Here is a 19,446-nt window from a genome sequence, read left to right on the forward strand (position 1 = left end):
TCTCTACGCTGACAAATCACCTATTCTCGGTTGCATCACTTAGTACAGGCTTCCAAAATGCCTCTGGACGTGGCATCAGCACAAGGACTATAATGGAGGAGCTTCATGAAATGTATTTCTATGGTTCAGCAGATGCACTGAAGTCCAAGATCTGCGTGCACAGCACCAAATCTTGTGCCCGTGTAGATGTACTCTGTTGTGTGTTCATTGTCTGCTTGTTGAGGACCAAGGTCACACGCACTAGCAGGTTGTGGTGCATGGCGGTGCTTCTATATCCTATAATGATGGCTGACAACACACTCACTATATGGACAAAAGCATTGCGCCTCCACCGCATCAGGGATCTTTCACACGTCCAGATATTTCCGGTACTGGAGAAACCAGTACCGGAGATATCCGTGTCCCGTGTGTCTGTGTGTGGCATATGTGTAACAATAGGGGCACATGAACCGGCGCCTAGGAATCAACGGTACAGTTCACGTTGTTCCCAAGCGCTGGTTGCTAAACGCTGCCCTCATCATTGTTCCCTGCCGGCACTGCGATCAGCACTGGCAGGGACAATGATTAGAGTAGTATTCTGCTCCCGCTGTCTCCAACTGTAAAAATAAGAATAAAATAAAAAAATCCTAATACTCACCTGTCCTAAATGTCCCCTGCTGTAATCCATGTGACCGATCACGCCGAGGAGCCTCGGAGAATGACTCCTTCAGTGAGGGGGGCCTAGAGCTGCACTCAGCGAGCGGTATCCTGTCACTCACTGAGTGCAGCGCAGCTGCGGGGCCTGCTTGCTGCAGGAGTCATTCTCCCTGGCTCCCGGTGTCAGTGGTCAGAGGATTAGAGCGGGAGATACTACCTGCATTGGTTTAGTGAATCCTGCATTGAGCAGGGGGTTGAACACGATGACCCTGGAGGTCCCCTCCAACTCTAACATTCTATGATTCTATGAAGTGATTCATTTTGTTATGAACAGTATCTGGTCGGGACGCAAGGGTCATCTTATTGGCAAGGTGCAAAAAGACAAAGGAATTGTCATGTAATGTGATGTATGATATTAGCAGACTAACAAAACCAACGGTATTGAACTTCTGATGGAAACTTTTTATTGTGTTTGGTAGATATAAATTTTGATTAGCAAACATAAAGGAAAATGTAATATTTCTTTCTTAGTCTGAATACAACAATAAACATGAAAGAAAGAAGTATCTGCAGAAGCTCCAAAAACAAAAAAATCAAGATAATAAGTAGTCATCATCTGTCACAACCCATCACCACCCACCACCAGGCACTATCACCTTACCACCATCCACAAATCATCAGCCACCACCATTCATCTACCATCTCTCATTACCATCCACCTTAAATCACCATCATCATCATGATCACTTTCCACCACCATCTACTATCTCTCTTGACCACCATGCACTATTACCAATCCTCACTCCTTACTGTGCACCATAAATCAACACCATAACCACCCACCACCATGCATCTACCATCATCTACTATCTCTCATTACTATTCACCACAGGTCACTATCACCATCTCCACTCACAACCCACCATGATCTACCATCACCCATCACAATCCAGTACCATGCAGTATTGTCTACCATAACTCCTTACCACCTATCATAAATCACCACCATCCTGACATTTACTCTTCACAACCTACCTTCACATCATGTACAGTGACCCATAACTATCCACGACAAATCTCCGTCTCCTCCGTCATCCCTTTCCATCAACCACAAAATTACCACCACCCATTATCTATCATTACCCATCATCACCCATCAATATTCACCACCGACAAACATCTCCCATGATTATCACCTACCCGATGAAGATTTGCAAAAAATATAATGCGATGCTTAAAATGGTGATTCTAAAATTAAACAATTTCATTTCTTGAGTGATTTCATGTTTGGTCAATAGACTTTTTAATTACCGCGACACTCAAATTTGACATCAGTTAGACTGAGGTCATCTCTCCACATTCCTTGATTTGGCTGCACTCTGGTTTGGATTCCATTGATTCCTTGCTCACAATCTGAGCTCCACGGTCCATATGATCCCCAGCTCTTTCCATTTCCCTCTCTTTCGGAGCCATCGGAGCATGTGAACTTGATGTTGTTGACAGCTGTGCTATCCCGAGAAGCTTTAGACTCAACTCTCAGGCTGAAGTTTTTGAAATATTCTGAGTTGCACCAATAAACAGGTCCCCAAGAGCCAAATCTACGGAGAGAATCAAAAATATAAATCCATAATGTAAAAGCTTGACTGCTTTTATAGCCACCAATTATTTAAAAGATTGGTGACCTCCAGTTTGTAGGATCTTTGGGATCACGACAGTGGACAGAGACTGTATTAAAGGATTATTAATGGATATGATCATGACCAAATGCTAAATGTTCTAGCCCTTACCCTCCTACAGTGGAGTGAATGGTCTTCATCACCTTCCTCGATGAAGGTTTTGTGCACAGCAGAGAAATTCCATTCAGAGCCGTATCATCAACCAGACGTCCTTGTCGACGCTCCACCTGAGGTCAAATCCATATGTTCAATGGTATGAATATAAAGTGCATGACATCTCAACTCCACCCAAATCCACCCAACCTTCATAACTCCTGGCTATACATCCATCCTAGTCTCTATCCATCTATCTATTATCTATCTATCTATCTATCTATCTATCTATCTATCTATTATCTATCTATCTATCTATCTATCTATTATCTATCTATCTGTCTGTCTATCTATCTATCTATCTATCTATTATCTATCTATCTATCTATCTATCTATTATCTATCTATCTGTCTGTCTATCTATCTATCTGTCTGTCTATCTGACGCACCCCTGGGCCTGTGTCGCACAGCGTTGCGCATGCAGGAGCTTACCCGGAGCCGGATCTGTTGAGGGTTGTAGTCTCGTGGCGGTGACCCGGTCCGTGCCCAGGGAGTCAGACTAAGTGGCGTTGTATTAGCGGTAGATGTTGGACGACTACGCCACCCGTTGAATGCAGCGAAGGAGCTGCCGCTGCAGGGCAGACCGCTGAGGCCGGTGGTAGGATTGTGCAGCGTGATAGTATCACCCCCAACGGGAGGGGTATGGCCTCAGGGCAGCCGACGTGGATGAAGGGGGTAGCAGGAATCACTCAGAGACGATGCGGTGTAGTTCAGGGTCTTTACTGGTGATAAAGATAGACCCTCCCGGAGTACTGGCTAGCGATCGGGGCCTGGTCAGTCCTTGAGCAGATGGGATCTCCCCTGGCCAGGCGGAGTTGTAGGCCTCCCAAACTGACTGTACTCTTCTGGCTACCTTGCTAGAGGCGGGTATAAGTAGCCCACGTCCCTGAGTCTACCGTGTGGTGCTCACCCGTATGGCCGGTGACTTGGGGCCTTCTAGTGGCGTCCGCTCCACGACGGCGGTGCTGGTCCCACGCGTGTGACCGTGCCTTCGGGTTTCTTGGCCAGAGGACCTGAAATCCCCTGCCGGGCGGTTTCTGCTGCTGGGTAAAGATTAGTCCCCACAGCCTCGGACTCCGGGTCCGGTGATAGCTTCTCAGTCAGGGCGAGCTCTGCAGCTGCCAGCCCCTGACTCCTTATAGCACTGCTCCCACAGAGCTCCTGATGTTCTTTTCCTATATCTGCTTCTCTTCTCTGTCTCTTCTTCTTCTCTACACACTAACCCTGCCTCAGCCCTAGGTTTATATAGGGGAAGTTCTTCCCCTCCCAGGACAGGACTCTCTATCACTGTGGCAACCAGACTCCTGGGGTGTCACATATCTATCTATCTACCCTCTCTATTTACCTGTCTCTACATCCAACCTAATATATGTATATACATCAATCCTAGCCCCTGTCTGTACATCCGTCGTAGTCCCTGTCTATAAATAAATACTAGTCCCTGTTTGTACTTCTGTCCTAGACCCTGACTATCCCTGTTTGTTCATCCACCCTAGTCTTTGTCTGTACATCTGTCCTAGTCCCTGTCTGTATATCTGTCCTATTACCTTTCTATACATCAATACTATTCAGTGTCTATACATTAATACTAGTACCTGTATGTACATCTGTCCTAGTCCCTGTCTGTACATCTGTCCTAGTCCCTGTCTGTACATCTGTCCAACTCCCTATCTGTACATCTGTCCTAGTCCCTGACTGTACATTTTTCCTATTCCCTGTTTGTTCAACTGTCCTAGTCCTTGTCTGCACATCTGTCCTAGTCCCAGGACTGGGCAGGAGGTGTGGCATGCATAGGATCCCTGACCAAGAGACCTCCCACCTGCTCTCAGACGTAATATCTCTATCACTGTGACAACCAGACCCCTGGGGTGTCACATTCCCCCCTAGTGAAATTTAGTACTCCGGGACTAAACATATTTTTTAGAAAAACATAACAAGGTATAAACAATAATAATACAATAAGAAAAACACATAAAGATGGTTACGGCGTGTCCGCAACCGGGTGCAGTTTTGAAGAAAAGCAAAGTGTCCATTTCACCAAAACAGGGAGACGTAACCAGGTAGGGGTCTGTCCTGCCCCGAGTCCTTAACAGTCTTTAGTCCATTCCTAGGTTACGCTCCAACCAATTGTACAAGGATTCCCGGTAAATCCACCAAGGACTCCTAAAAATAACTAGAAACACATAATTATTTACAAGTATCAGACAGGTGACCACAAATAAAACAATTTAAACACTTCAAATCCTCCAACGTGCGGGTAACTGGCCTCTAGTGGCCCTAGTGGACCTACGGAGCTGACTGTCTGGCCCTGAACTACAGGGTGTAGGAGCTGTCAAGGGTAAACTGGGCAGCTGTCTACGGGCTCTTTGGCTCACTAGGGGTACGGCAGGCTCACTATGAGCAGAGGGTTGATCCTCCTGTTCTGCTTGTGTGGAGTCTGCTGCCTCCTGGACCGGCTGCTCTTCCAGCTCTACCTGTTGCTCCGTAGGCACTTGGGATGCTGGTTGGAGGAACGTGAGGACGGGTACCACAACTGCACCATTGACTTGAGTCCAGGACCGAGGGAAGTCTCCGAGCACAGTACTAACCATATCTTCCCTTTCCTCTACGGGTCGAGGGTCTTCTTGCTCTCCTTCTGGGTTCCGTAGCTGTTCGGGACACTTCTTCAGGTGATCCCGGGATACAATGGCTGTGGTTTCCCCTCCGTCTTTACTGATGGTACAGACCTTTGGATTGTCGTGGCTTGAGGGCAGTACGGTGTACGGGTCCTTCTTCCACTGGTCGTCCAACTTGTGGAGCCGTCTCTTCCTCTTCAAGACCTGCTCTCCGGGTACCAGGGGAACAGCGGGAGCATACTGGTTGTAAGTTTTCTCTTGTCTTTCCCTAGCGAGACAGAGACTTCGCTCCACGCTCTCCTGTACTTTCCGGTACTGCTGCTGCCTCTCTGTGTCCCAGTCTGCTTCCGGTGAAGTGTCCTCGGGTGTCAGGACTCCCATCTCCAGGTCAACAGGTAGCTTACCAGGCCTTGCCCTTATTAGGTAAGCCGGGGTACAGTTGGTGGAACCTACAGGGATGTAGTTGTACAGGTCCACCAGGTCGGGCAGCTTCTCAGGCCACAGACTGCGTTCTTCCAGGGGCAACGTTTTCAGAAGATCCATTACCACCTGGTTCATTTTCTCACAGAGTCCATTAGTTTGCGGATGATAGGGTGTCGTCCTTATCTTCCGGCAGCCATACAGATTGCAGAATTCCTGGAAGACCTCCGCTTCAAAGGCAGGTCCCTGGTCCGTCAGCACTTGGTCCGGGTACCCGTGTGGACGGCAGAAGTGCTGCTGGAAGGCTCTAGCTGCTGTTTGAGCTGTTAAGTCCTTAACGGGGACGACAACCAAGAACCGGGAGTAATGATCCACAATGGTTAACGCGTAGACGTAGCCACTTCTGCTTGGGGTCAGTTTTACATGATCCAAGGCTACCAGTTCCAACGGCTGCTTGGTGACGATGGACTGAAGGGGGGTCTTCTGGCTGGCACGGTCCTTCCTTCTTAGGTTGCACGGGCCACAGTCTCTGCACCACCTCTCGATGGTTCCCCTCATGCCTACCCAGTGGAACCGCCCGCGCAGCAGGAACTCCAGCTTCTTCCATCCGAAGTGTCCAGCCCCGTCGTGGTATGCCTCCATCACCATGGCTGCGTCTCTTCGTGGCACCACTACTTGCCAGATTAGTTCATGCGTCCGGGAGTTAACCATTCTGCGGCACAACTTCCCCTTGTAAAGGAACAGTCGACTCTTCTCAGCCCACAGTTGTTTGGCTTCCTCCGGAGCGTCTGGGTCAAGGCGAGCCTCTGGCCGAGTCAGCATCTCCTTCACCAGTCGGACGGCAGGGTCACTGTCTTGCGTTTCCTCCCAGTTGTAGTGAGGCAAGGGGTTAACCGTAGCGGCTTGCTTACTCCTTACCCGATGGGAATACTGGATAGTCCCATGACGGTGGAACGCGGGGAGTTCGACTTCTTCCAGTCCCTCTGGATCTTCTCCTACGTCCGGTAGGTTTGGCATCCTGGACAGGGCGTCCGCGTTGGTATTGGAGCGTCCTGCCCGGTATTTGATTGTGAACTCGTAGTTGGACAGACGGGCCATCCATCTCTGCTCTAGGGCACCGAGTCTTGCCGTGTCCAGGTGTGTCAACGGGTTGTTATCCGTGTACACGGTGAACCGGGAAGAAGCGAGGTAGTGCTTAAAGCGTTCGGTGACTGCCCACACCACTGCCAGGAACTCTAGCTTAAATGAGCTGTAATTCTCAGGGTTTCTTTCGGTGGGTCGCAGTTTTCGACTGGCGTAAGCGATTACTCGTTCTTTCCCCTGCTGGATCTGGGACAGTACGGCTCCTAGCCCGATGTTACTTGCGTCGGTGTAGAGGATAAAGGGCTGGCTGTAATCAGGGTACGCCAGGATTTCATCCCCCGTGAGGGCCATCTTCAGCTGGCGGAAGGACTCTTCTTCTAACTTCTCCCATTTGAAGGGCGGCTTCTGGTTCTTGGCCTTCCGGGACTGGCCTATCAGGAGGTCCTGCATAGGAGCTGCCTTTTTGGTGAAACCGGGGATGAATCTGCGGTAATAGCCTACCAACCCGAGGAACTTCCGCACTTCCTTTACACTGGAGGGACTTGGCCATTCCTTAATTGCGGTGATCTTATCAGGGTCGGGAGCCACTCCGTCAGCGCTCACCACGTGTCCCAGGTACTGCACCTTTGGTTTTAGGAGGTGACACTTGGAGGGTTTTACCTTTAGGCCGTAGTTTGCCAGAGATTCGAACACTTCCGCCAGGTGTTTCAGGTGGTCCTCATAAGTCTTGGAATATACGATGACATCGTCCAGGTACAACAGGACCGTCTCGAAGTTTCTGTGGCCCAGACAGCACTCCATTAATCGTTGAAAGGTTCCTGGTGCGTTACAGAGTCCGAACGGCATGCAGGTAAACTCGCTAAGTCCCATCGGGGTGGTGAATGCGGTCTTCTCCCGGTCCGCCTCTGCTACAGGAACCTGCCAGTACCCGCTAGTGAGATCCAAGGTAGAGAAGAAGTTAGCAGATCTTAAAGCAGCCAAAGACTCCTCTATCCTTGGTAAGGGGTACGCATCCTTGTGTGTGATACGGTTGATTTTCCGGTAATCTACACACATCCTCATGGTGTTGTCTTTCTTTTTGACTAAGACTAGTGGAGCTGCCCAGGGGCTACAGCTATCCCTGATCACCCCAGCCTCCTTCATGTCCCTAAGCATCCCCTTGGCGTGTTGGTAGTGTGCAGGGGGTACGGGTCGATACCTCTCTTTTATGGGAAGATGGTCTCCCGTGGGGATGTGGTGTTCTACCCCCTTGACTCGCCCGAAGTCTAACGGGTGTTTACTAAACACTCTCTCGTACTCTTGAACCACCCGATAGACTCCCTGTCTCTGGTGTGAGGGAGTGGAGTCAGTACCCAAATGTAGTTGCTGACACCAGTCCTCCATTGTTTCCTTAGAGCCGTTACCTTCCTCCGGGGAAGATGGAGGCAAGGGTTCTACGGACTGTATGGAATTTTGATTGATGGTATACAATTTGGCTAGCGTGGCATACCGGGGCAGGTACACTTCCCTCTTCCCGATATTTATTATGCGAACGGGCACCCTCCCATGGCGTACATTGACCACCCCCCGTGCTGTCAAAATGGTGGGCCTACTGTCTGAGTAAACTGGTTCTACCATTGCCTGGTAATCTCTACCTCTCAGACCAATAGCTGCCCGGCACCAAATCATCATTTCACTTTTTGGGGGCATGGCAATAGGAAAAGGGTCACACATTCTTACGCTACCAATCTCACCACCGGAGAGTTCTATCTGTTGCCGTCGCATCAGTGCCCGGATCTCTTTCTGGAGCACTCACTGCTGGCCGGAGCTGGCGTTCTTGGCAACCTGCTGTAAAAGGAAAATCACCTCTGCAAGACAATTTTCAATTACATTAGTTCCTAGAGTTATCTTTGGGTGACTCTCGTGCTTGTCAATGTCTACAATGATCAGTCCCTGTGCCGCCAGTTCAACTCTACCGATTTTAATGGTCACCTCTTTAAATCCAATCTGTGGCACGGGCTGACCATTGCTGGCGATGATACTCAAATCGTCGTCAGGGTAGCGGGTGATATCCGAGTCATTCCAGTACTGCTTGAAGAGCACGTACGGGATAGTGGTAACCTGTGACCCGGTGTCCAGTAGGGCACTCATAGGGATGCCATCCAGTACCACAGGCAAGACTGGACGTCCTCCCACATATTTGTCGCCCCAGTTCGATGGGCCTGATGATCTTTTTCCTGGGGTTTGGCCCTCTACCCCAGGTTGTGCCAGTTTAAAGGACAGTACCTTGCCATATGTCCGGGTTGATTGCAGCGGCGGCAGATGGGTTGTCCGTCCTCGTTGTATCGGTCGCTGGGTCTTCCTCTGGCCGGTGGGGTCCTCTTTGGTCGACGCCACGGGATGTCCTCCGGTCCGGATGCCAGCTGGATCTTCCCTGGAGTGGAAACCTGTAAAGACTGCACAGTTCGGGTTAGCGCGGCAACGCTTTTAGCTAGCTCTTGGACCTGATGGTGCAGGTCTGGAGCCGGGTCATTGTTCAAAGCCTGCGCATCAGCTCCCACAGGCCCTGCCGACAAGGGCGCCGCCTCCTGGTGGTAAGTGGTAGTGGGGCGTCTGTGGGTCACAACGCCACCTGGTGCCGGTTCTCGGAGCACCCGGATGGCTCTGTCCTTGAACTGTGCAAATCCCAGATGAGGGTCCTGTAAGGCCATTGCCCGCAACTGGGTTCGGTGGGCATTGCAATATAAACCCTCTATAAATTGTTCAGTCAACAGCCTGTCCTCGTCTCCCACGCCGTCAGGGTCGGTCTGCTTAATGGCTCTCAGGGCCTCTTGTAGGTTCAGGGCATAGTCCCTTATACTCTCGTGTGCTCGCTGCTTGCACCCGTAGAATCTAAGCTTGATCTCGGCTGAGGTGCGGGTATCAAAGGTGTCCCTCAGCCGGGTTAGTATCCCTGCAACAGTCCTCCCCCCAGGTGGCCAGGACTTTACCTCCCTTTGGGCTGCCCCGGTTAATTGGGCCACCAGGATGCTCACTTTTTGCTCTTCTGTGAGGGGATACACCTGGAAGAGGCTATCCAGCTTTTCTCTAAAGTCATGCAGGGTATGTGACTCCCCTGAGTACTGGGGTAGCCAGGCCGCTCCCGGGATATAGGGCATGGTGAAAGGCATGACTGCAGCAGCGGTGGCGCTGGCGGGGGTTGAGGCAGTGAAGCTCTCCTCCGTATCCGACATCTTCCTCCCCCCTAGTGGACCGTGGCCTACCTTGCGATGATCCTCTTCCGTAGGCCGCGGCTCCGCAGTGGATCGTCAGGGTTGAGGACCTTCCGTCGCGCTCCTGTGACGTCGGCGTCTGTTGGGCTCCTTCCAGGACCTTACGCAACGTCCGGACGTGAGGCGGGGCTTCAGTTCTCGCGCGCTTTCGGAGTCCACGCCCCTCTTCTTCCCGCGCGGCGTCTTCAAGATGGCGTCCAACGGCGGGAAAACTCCACGGATGGCGGGAAGAAGGCAGAAGATGGCGCCGGATGGGAATCTTCACCACTGGTAAGTTTGAACAGTCTTTTTCAGGCACGCAGTACCCGGTGGTTGCGGGCAAGAGATCCTGCCGACTACGCCAAAAGTTGACGCACCCCTGGGCCTGTGTCGCACAGCGTTGCGCATGCAGGAGCTTAACCGGAGCCGGATCTGTTGAGGGTTGTAGTCTCGTGGCGGTGACCCGGTCCGTGCCCAGGGAGTCAGACTAAGTGGCGTTGTATTAGCGGTAGATGTTGGACGACTACGCCACCCGTTGAATGCAGCGAAGGAGCTGCCGCTGCAGGGCAGACCGCTGAGGCCGGTGGTAGGATTGTGCAGCGTGATAGTATCACCCCCAACGGGAGGGGTATGGCCTCAGGGCAGCCGACGTGGATGAAGGGGGTAGCAGGAATCACTCAGAGACGATGCGGTGTAGTTCAGGGTCTTTACTGGTGATAAAGATAGACCCTCCCGGAGTACTGGCTAGCGATCGGGGCCTGGTCAGTCCTTGAGCAGATGGGATCTCCCCTGGCCAGGCGGAGTTGTAGGCCTCCCAAACTGACTGTACTCTTCTGGCTACCTTGCTAGAGGCGGGTATAAGTAGCCCACGTCCCTGAGTCTACCGTGTGGTGCTCACCCGTATGGCCGGTGACTCGGGGCCTTCTAGTGGCGTCCGCTCCACGACGGCGGTGCTGGTCCCACGCGTGTGACCGTGCCTTCGGGTTTCTTGGCCAGAGGACCTGAAATCCCCTGCCGGGCGGTTTCTGCTGCTGGGTAAAGATTAGTCCCCACAGCCTCGGACTCCGGGTCCGGTGATAGTGACGCGCCCCTGGGCCTGTGTCGCGCTGCGTTGCGCACGCGGGAGCTTACACGGAGCCGGATCTCTTGAGGGTTGTAGTCTCGTGGCGGTGATCCGGTCCGTGCCCAGGGAGTCAGACTAAGTGGCGCTGTATCAGCGGTAGATGTTGGACGACTACGCCACCCGTTGAATGCAGCTATGGAGCTGCCGCTGCAGAGCAGACCGCTGAGGCCGGTGGTACGATTGTGCAGCGTAGATGGTATAACCCCCAACGGGAGGGGTATGGCCTCAGGGCAGCCGACGTGGATGATGGGGGTAGCAGGAACCACTCAGAGACGATGCAGTGTAGTTCAGGGTCTTTACTGGTGATAAAGATAGACCCTCCCGGAGTACTGGCTAGCGATCGGGGCCTGGTCAGTCTTTGAGCAGATGGGATCTCCCCTGGCCAGGCGGAGTTGTAGGCCTCCCCAACTAATTGTACTCTTCTGGCTACCTTGCTAGAGGCGGGTATAAGTAGCCCACGTCCCTGAGTGTACCGTGTGGTGCTCACCCGTATGGCCGGTGACTCGGGGCCTTCTAGTAGCTTCCGCTCCACGACGGCAGTGCTGGTCCCATGCGTGTGACCGTGCCTTCGGGTTTCTTGGCCAGAGGACCTGAAATCCCCTGCCTGACGGATTCTGCTGCTGGGTAGGAGTTAGTCCCCACAGCCTCGGACTCCGGGTCCGGTAAGAAATCTTCTCAGTCAGGGCGAGCTCTGCAGCTGCCAGCCCCTGACTCCTTGTAACACTGCTCCCACAGAGCTCCTGTTGTTTCTTCCCATAGCTGCTTCTCTTCTCTGTCTCTACTTCTGGCATGGCCCAGGAGCTGGGCCCAGCCGGAGCCACAGCTCCCTGTCAGCCCTCCTGGCTGAACTCTCCCCCTGAACTCTCTAACCCTGCCTCAGCCCCAGGTTTATATAGGGGAAGTTCTTCCCCTCCCAGGACTGGGCAGGAGGTGTTGCATGCATAGGATTCCTGACCAAGAGACCTCCCACCTGCTCTCAGACATAACATTGCTGTTACTGTGGAAACCAGACCCCTGGGGTGCCACAATAGCTTCTCAGTCAGGGCGAGCTCTGCAGCTGCCAGCCCCTGACTCCTTATAGCACTGCTCCCACAGAGCTCCTGATGTTCTTTTCCTATATCTGCTTCTCTTCTCTGTCTCTACTTCTTCTCTACTCCTAACCCTGCCTCAGCCCTAGGTTTATATAGGGGAAGTTCTTCCCCTCCCAGGACTGGGCAGGAGGTGTGGCATGCATAGGATCCCTGACCAAGAGACCTCCCACCTGCTCTCAGATGTAATATCTCTATCACTGTGGCAACCAGACTCCTGGGGTGTCACATATCTATCTATCTACCCTCTCTATTTACCTGTCTCTACATCCAACCTAATATATGTATATACATCAATCCTAGCCCCTGTCTGTACATCCGTCGTAGTCCCTGTCTATAAATAAATACTAGTCCCTGTTTGTACTTCTGTCCTAGACCCTGACTATCTCTGTTTGTTCATCCACCCTAGTCTTTGTCTGTACATCTGTCCTAGTCCCTGTCTGTATATCTGTCCTATTACCTTTCTATACATCAATACTATTCCCTGTCTATACATTAATACTAGTACCTGTATGTACATCTGTCCTAGTCCCTGTCTGTACATCTGTCCTAGTCCCTGTCTGTACATCTGTCCAACTCCCTATCTGTACATCTGTCCTAGTCCCTGACTGTACATTTTTCCTATTCCCTGTTTGTTCATCTGTCCTAGTCCTTGTCTGCACATCTGTCCTAGTCCCTGTCTGTACATCAGTCTTAGTATCTGTCTATTGAGACATATTAGTCCCTGTCTGTACATCAGTCCTAGTCCCTGTCTGTACATCAGTCCTAGTCCCTGTCTGTACATCTGTCCTAGTCTTTGTCTGTACATCTGTCCTAGTCTCTGTCTGTACATCTGTCCTAGTCTCTGTCTGTACATCAGTCCAAGCTCCTGTCTGTATACCAGTTCTAGTCCCTGTCTATACATAAGTGTTAGTCCTTACTTTCCATCTGTCCTTGCTCTGTCTGTACATAAGTTGGAATCACTGTCTTTTGATAAATCTTTGTCCCTGTCTGTACATCAGTCCTAGTCCCTGTCTGTACATCAGTCCTACTCCCTGACTGTACATCTGTCCTAGTCCCTGTCTGTACATCTGTCCTAGTCCTTGTCTGTACATCTGTCCTAGTCCCTGTCTGTACATCAGTCTTAGTCTCAGTCTATTGAGACATCTTAGTCCCTGTCTGTACATTTGTCCTAGTCTTTGTCTGTACATCTGTCCCAGTCTCTGTCTGTACATCAGTCCTAGCTCCTGTCTGTATACCAGTTCTAGTCCCTGTCTATACATAACTGCTAGTCCTTACTTTCCATCCGTCCTAGCTCTGTCTGTACATAAGTTGGAATCACTGTCTTTTGATAAATCTTTGTCCCTGTCCGTACATCAGTTCTAGTCCCTGTCTGTACATCAGTCCTAGTCACTGTCTGTACATCTTTCCTAGTCCCTGTCTGTACATCTGTCCTAGTCCCTGTCTGTACATCTGTCCTAGTCCCTGTCTGTACATCTGTCCCAGTCTCTGTCTGTACATCAGTCCTAGCTCCTGTCTGTATCCCAGTTCTAGTCCCTGTCTATACATAACTGCTAGTCCTTACTTTCCATCCGTCCTAGCTCTGTCTGTACATAAGTTGGAATCACTGTCTTTTGATAAATCTTTGTCCCTGTCCGTACATCAGTTCTAGTCCCTGTCTGTACATCAGTCCTAGTCACTGTCTGTAGATAAGTAGTTGTCCCAGTCTGTCCATCATCCTAATTCCTGCCTGTACATAAGTTATAGTCTCTGTCTATTGATAAAGTCCCTGTCTATACATCAGTCCTAGTCCCTGTTTATAATGTACATCATCCTAGTCCCTGTCTATTGATAATTCTTAGTCCCTGTCTGTCCATCCACCCCGGCCCAGCCTATACACCAGTCCTAGTCTGATACATTACTCACTTTGAGCTGAAAGCCTCGTGCTCTCGTTCCTTCATCACAAACCTCCATGGGGCCCCAGTCGCCCTGTGTTTCTCCATTTGGAACAGATATGACAGTTTGAGCTGCCACTAAGTTCAGTAGAGTCACCAAGAGAAGAAGGACAGCCAACATCTTGTCTTCTGTGTGAAGGTCTCACCATGTATGGTGGAAGCTGGTGGAAGATGGTCATGGTTGTTTACCAAACCCTTTATACATATTTTACAAGGAACTTGGCCAATCACCAAAGATTCATACCCGACTTCCTTAATTTGATGATCAAAAGATTATTATCTTAGTGAAAAATTATATGGATTTCCCTGCTTTTAACACTTTGGCCATTATTAATGTGAAACTTTTGAAGTCATGATCACTTTTTAGAGGAGCTGACTTTCCGGAATCTCTCAGTTGGCCAGCCAGTAGAATACAATGGGCAACTTGATACTTCTAGTTTTCAATTGAAGTTCTCCAAAACAAATATATTCACCCTATGAATCCCAAGTCGGGACATATTTTATGTGGATAGCAGATCAATTCTCGAAACCCCAAACCACAAATGGAGAAAACAAATACACTAAACTCTACAGACAGTCCACGGCACAAGAAATAATCCTTGAAATAAAAATGGGTTTCGAAAGTCCACTCAAGTGGACATGTCAATGATGTTGATGGGTTGGGCACCCATCTCATGAGGATTTTTTATGTAGTGAATGACTTACTACCAGAGGATGACTACATTGTCTAGTTGGAGTCCCCACAACATAATGAACAATGGTGACAGAACTGGACAAACTGAAAAAGAAGGAACAGCATAATAAGTTCACCAAACTTAAACTGTCCTTAGTTTCACAATTCTGAGTTTAAAGTTCTTACTATTTATCTTTATTAGGGCTATAATCAAGTTACAATCAGTCATAAGCTCGGGTCACACGACCGTGTTCTCTCCATCCGAGAAAACCGGTCCAATTATACTGATACACACGTGGTCAAAATTGTTTCTACCCCTTGTTTCATGAAAGAAAAACCCACAATGGTCACAGAAATAACTTGAATCTGACAAAAATACTAATAAATTAAAAATCTATGGAAATGAACAAATGAAAGTCAGACATTGCTTTTCTGCTTCCACAATTTTTTTTAAAAAAACTAAAATCCTGAAATCGGCCTGGACAGAAATGATGGTACCCCTGAAAATAATGTGACAAAAGGGACCATGTTAATTCAAGTTGTGTCCACTATTTAGCATCACAGGCATTTACAATTCTGTAATCAGTCAGTGGGCCTGTATATAGGGCTACAGATACTCACTGTGCCTGTATATAGGGCTACAGATACTCACTGTGCCTGTATATAGGGCTACAGATACTCACTGTGCCTGTATATAGGGCTACAGATACTCACTGTGCTTGTATATAGGGCTACAGATACTCACTGTGCCTGTATATAGGGCTACAGATACTCACTGTGCTGTATATAGGGCTACAGATACTCACTGTGCTGTATATAGGGCTACAGATACTCACTGTGCCTGTATATAGGGCTACAGATACTCACTGTGCTGTTTGGTGAAATGGTGTGTACCACACTCAACATGGACCAGAGGAAGCAAAGGAAAGAGTTGTCTCAGGAGATTAGAAAGAAAATTATAGACAAGCATGTTAAAGGTAAAGGTTAGAAGACCATCTCCAAGCAGCTTGATGTTCCTGTGACTACAGTTGCACATATTATTCAGAAATTTAAGATCTATGGGACTGTAGTCAACCTCCCTGGACGTGGCCGCAGGAGGAAAATTGATGAAAAATCAAAGAGACGGATAATACGAATGGAAACAAAAGAGCCCAGGAAAACTTCTAAAGAGATTAAAGGTGAACTTCAAGCTCAAGGAACATCAGTGTCAGATGGCACCATCCATCGTGGTTTAATTCAAAGTGGACTTCATGGGATACGACTAAGGAGAACACCATTGTTGAAACAAAATCATAAGAAAGCCAGACTGCAATTTGCCAAACTACATGTTGACAAGTCACAAAGCTTCTGAAAGAATGTCCTATGGACAGATGAGACAAAAATGGAAGTTTTTGGCAAGGCACATCAGCTCTATGTTCACAGATGGAAAAAGTAAGCATATCAAGAAAAGAACACTGTCCCTACTGTGAAACATGGATGAGGCTCTGTTATGTTCTGGGGCTGCTTTGCTGCATCTGGCACAGAGTGTCTTGAATCTGTGCAGGGTACAATGAAATCTCAAGACTATCAAGGGATTTCTAGAAAGAAATGTGCTGCCCAGTGTCAGTCACAGGTCATGGGTCTTGCAACAGAATAATGACCCAAAAAACACAGCTAAAAACACCCAAGAATGGCTAAGAGGAAAACATTGGACTATTCTGAAGTGGCTTCTATGAGCCCTGACCTAAATCCTATTGAGCATCTTTGGAAAGATCTGCAACATGTCATCTGGATAAGGCAACCTTCAACCACGAGACAACTGGAGCAGTTTGCTCATGAGGAGTGGCCAAAATACCTGTCGAGAGGCGCAGAAGTGTCATTGACAGTTACAGGAATCGTGTGATTGCAGTGATTGCCTCAAAAGATGGTTGTTCAACAAAATATTAAGTTAAGAAGAACCATCATTTCTGTCCAGGCCGATTTCATGAGTTTCATTTTTTTTTAAATTCTGTGGAAGCAGAAAAGCAATGTCTGACCTTCATTTGTTCATTTTCATAGATTTTTAATTTATTATTACTTTTGTCAGATTCAAGTTATTTCTGTGACCATTGTGGGTTTTTCTTTCATGAAACGAGGGGTACCAACAATTTTGACCACGTGTGTAAGACTCTGATTAGAGTGGGATCCGTTTTTCTTGGAGGTGGAGAGAAAAAAAGAAAAGTTTCTCAATCTTCGCAATGCAGATGTCATCCGAGTGCGGTCCGGTGGTCTCCACAGACCCATTGACTTGCGTTGCCGATTTTAATTCGACACTCAGATCAAAATCAGACATGTCACTGATTTTTCTTCCTAGGATCACTCAGTCAGTGGAAAAAAATCGGACATGTGCACAGCCCCACAGAATAACAGTATGAGTGCTGTCCATGAAATAGCCTTGTCCACTTTAAACAATGGTGTGCACGAGCCCATATAGTGACCAAATCAGCACATTGATTGCTGAAAGTGGAGCGGATGGGCGCTCGTGGCTGAGCACGCGGGCGTCAAAGGAGGCGCTTTAGATTTTGGAATATCTGGTCACTTGAACGGGTTCAGTGGATTATTTAACCCAACATTATTTTTCACTCCCTGAAGAAGCGAGACAATAAAAATGCAAAGTGTGAATGGGGGCAGCATCTGTCAGCTTGGGTTGTGCCACCTTTATTATCTAGTTGTTGTCTTATTTGTTATTTGTGTGTTTTCTACTTATCTTTTTTAACTATTCATAATTAGTGTTGAGCATTCCGATACTGAAATATCGGGCATTGACCGATATTCGCGTTATCGGAGTTCCGATACTTTTAGAATATCGAATACCGGAATCGGAAGTTCTTATAATGCCTGCGCTCTGCAGTGTCTCTGAAGGATGACAAGCTGGATGGCAGAGCTCAGCTTACTGTACTTGTCATTTAGTGTTAAAAGATTTATTAAAAATATAATAGTGTTTTCATGCACCGTCTCTTTAAAAAAGCCGGCCGGCAATTCAGCATCTGTACCCGACAATTTAGAATGGAAGGAATAGAGCTTCACACATAGATAAGATAGATAGAAACATGTCAGTCACATATATATGAAGTACTGTGATAGTGTTGGTTACTGTATTTGTCATTTAGTGTTAAAATAAAGGATTTATTAAAAAAAAAATTGGCGTGGGGTTCCCCTTAATTTTAGTCTCTAGCGGAGGTTAAGCAGACAGCTGGGGCAGATGTTTGAAGCCTGGGAAGGGGGTAATACCCACGGAGCTTCCCAGGCTACTAATATCAGCCCCCAGCTGAATACATAGCCTTTACTAGCTATTAAAATGGGGGACCCCCCAAAGAAATGACGTGGGGTCCCCCCTATTTTAATAGCTAGCAAAGGCTAGGCAGACAGCTGGGGGCTGATATTAGTAGCCCAGGAAGGGTGCCATGAATATTGGCCCCCTCACAGGCTAGAAACACCAGCCGTCAGCCGCCCCAGAAATGGCGCTTCCATAGGACCCTGGTGCGGTGGCTCACTGGGTAATATAGAGGTTAGGGCCAGCTTGACATTATCAGCTGGCCCTAAGCCCGAAATTCATGGGGTCACGCCAATATTAGACATGACCGCCATTAATTTCTAGTAAAGTATTTAAAAAAACACAACACCCAGAATAAAGTCCTTTAATTGAAATAAACACACAATTCTTTATTGTTCTAAATTAAACCATACTTACCATCACGCCCATTCCAGCTGAAGCCAACGATCTCCTGCAATAAAAGAAAAATAATAAACCAACCTCATCCTTACCTTTCCATGGTTCCCAGGACGGCTCCAGCTCTGCTACATTCACATGACAGGCTGGATCACAGCAGAAAGCTGCCATCCAGCTTGCCATGCCGCAGACACTGAGAAGTGCAGGCATGCTTGTGCTCCTCTGTGCCTGGCTGTGACGGCATAAAGATGAGCTCAATGAACTCAGCTCACCTCATGCACGTCACTGACAGCGTGGAAAAATTCTCCTGCGCTCAGCGCTTCAGCAGGAGAATTCTCTCACACTCACTGCAAGCGCAGGAGAATTTTCCCACGCTGTCAGTGACGTGCATGAGGTGAGCTGAGTTCATTGGACATGACCTCGGCTCATCTGGATGCCGTCACAGCGAGACACAGAGGAGCGCAAGCATGCCTGCACTTCTCAGTGTCTGCGGCATGGCAAGCTGGATGGCAGCGTTCTGCTGCGATCCAGCCTGTCATGTGAATGTAGCAGAGCTGAAGCTGTCCTGGGAACCATGGGAAGGTAAGGATGAGGTTGCTTTATTATTTTACTTTTATTGCAGGAGATCGTTGGCTTCAGCTGGAATGGGCGTGATGGTAAGTATGGTTTAATTTAGAACAATAAAGGATTGTGTGTTTATTTCAATTAAAGGACTTTATTCTGGGTGTTTGTGTTTTTTTTTTACTTTGCCTATGGGGTTAGTAATGGGGGTGTCTTATAGACGCCTCTCCATTACTAACCTGGGCTTGATGTCAGCTTTATAAGCTGACATCAACCCCAGCCCTATTACCCCACTGCCACCGCTACAGGGCAGAGGGAAGAGCGAGGCTAAGTGCCAGAATTGGCTATGGATGCGCCATTTCTGGGGCGGCTGACGGCTGGTGTTTCTAGCCTAGGAGGGGGCCAATATTCATGGCACCCTTCCTGGGCTATTAATATCAGCCCCCAGCTGTCTGCCTAGCCTTTGCTAGCTATTAAAATATGGGGGACCACTCGTCATTTTTTTGGGGGTCCCCCATTTTAATAACTAGTAAAGGCTAGGTATTCAGCTGGGGGCTGATATTAGT

General features: G+C 48.7%; 1 pseudogene; it reads right to left on the reverse strand.

Annotated features, from left to right (window-relative positions):
* Positions 1-1,233: 1,233 nt before the first annotated feature.
* On the reverse strand, positions 1,234-14,137 carry LOC141165419 (vitelline membrane outer layer protein 1 homolog; annotated as a pseudogene).
* Between the last annotated feature and the right edge of the window lie 5,309 nt (positions 14,138-19,446).

This window comes from Phyllobates terribilis, unplaced genomic scaffold (genome assembly GCF_046119375.1).
Source record: "Phyllobates terribilis strain yellow unplaced genomic scaffold, ASM4611937v1 Scaffold_11__3_contigs__length_659146591, whole genome shotgun sequence".
NCBI classification, from domain to species: Eukaryota; Metazoa; Chordata; class Amphibia; order Anura; family Dendrobatidae; genus Phyllobates; species Phyllobates terribilis.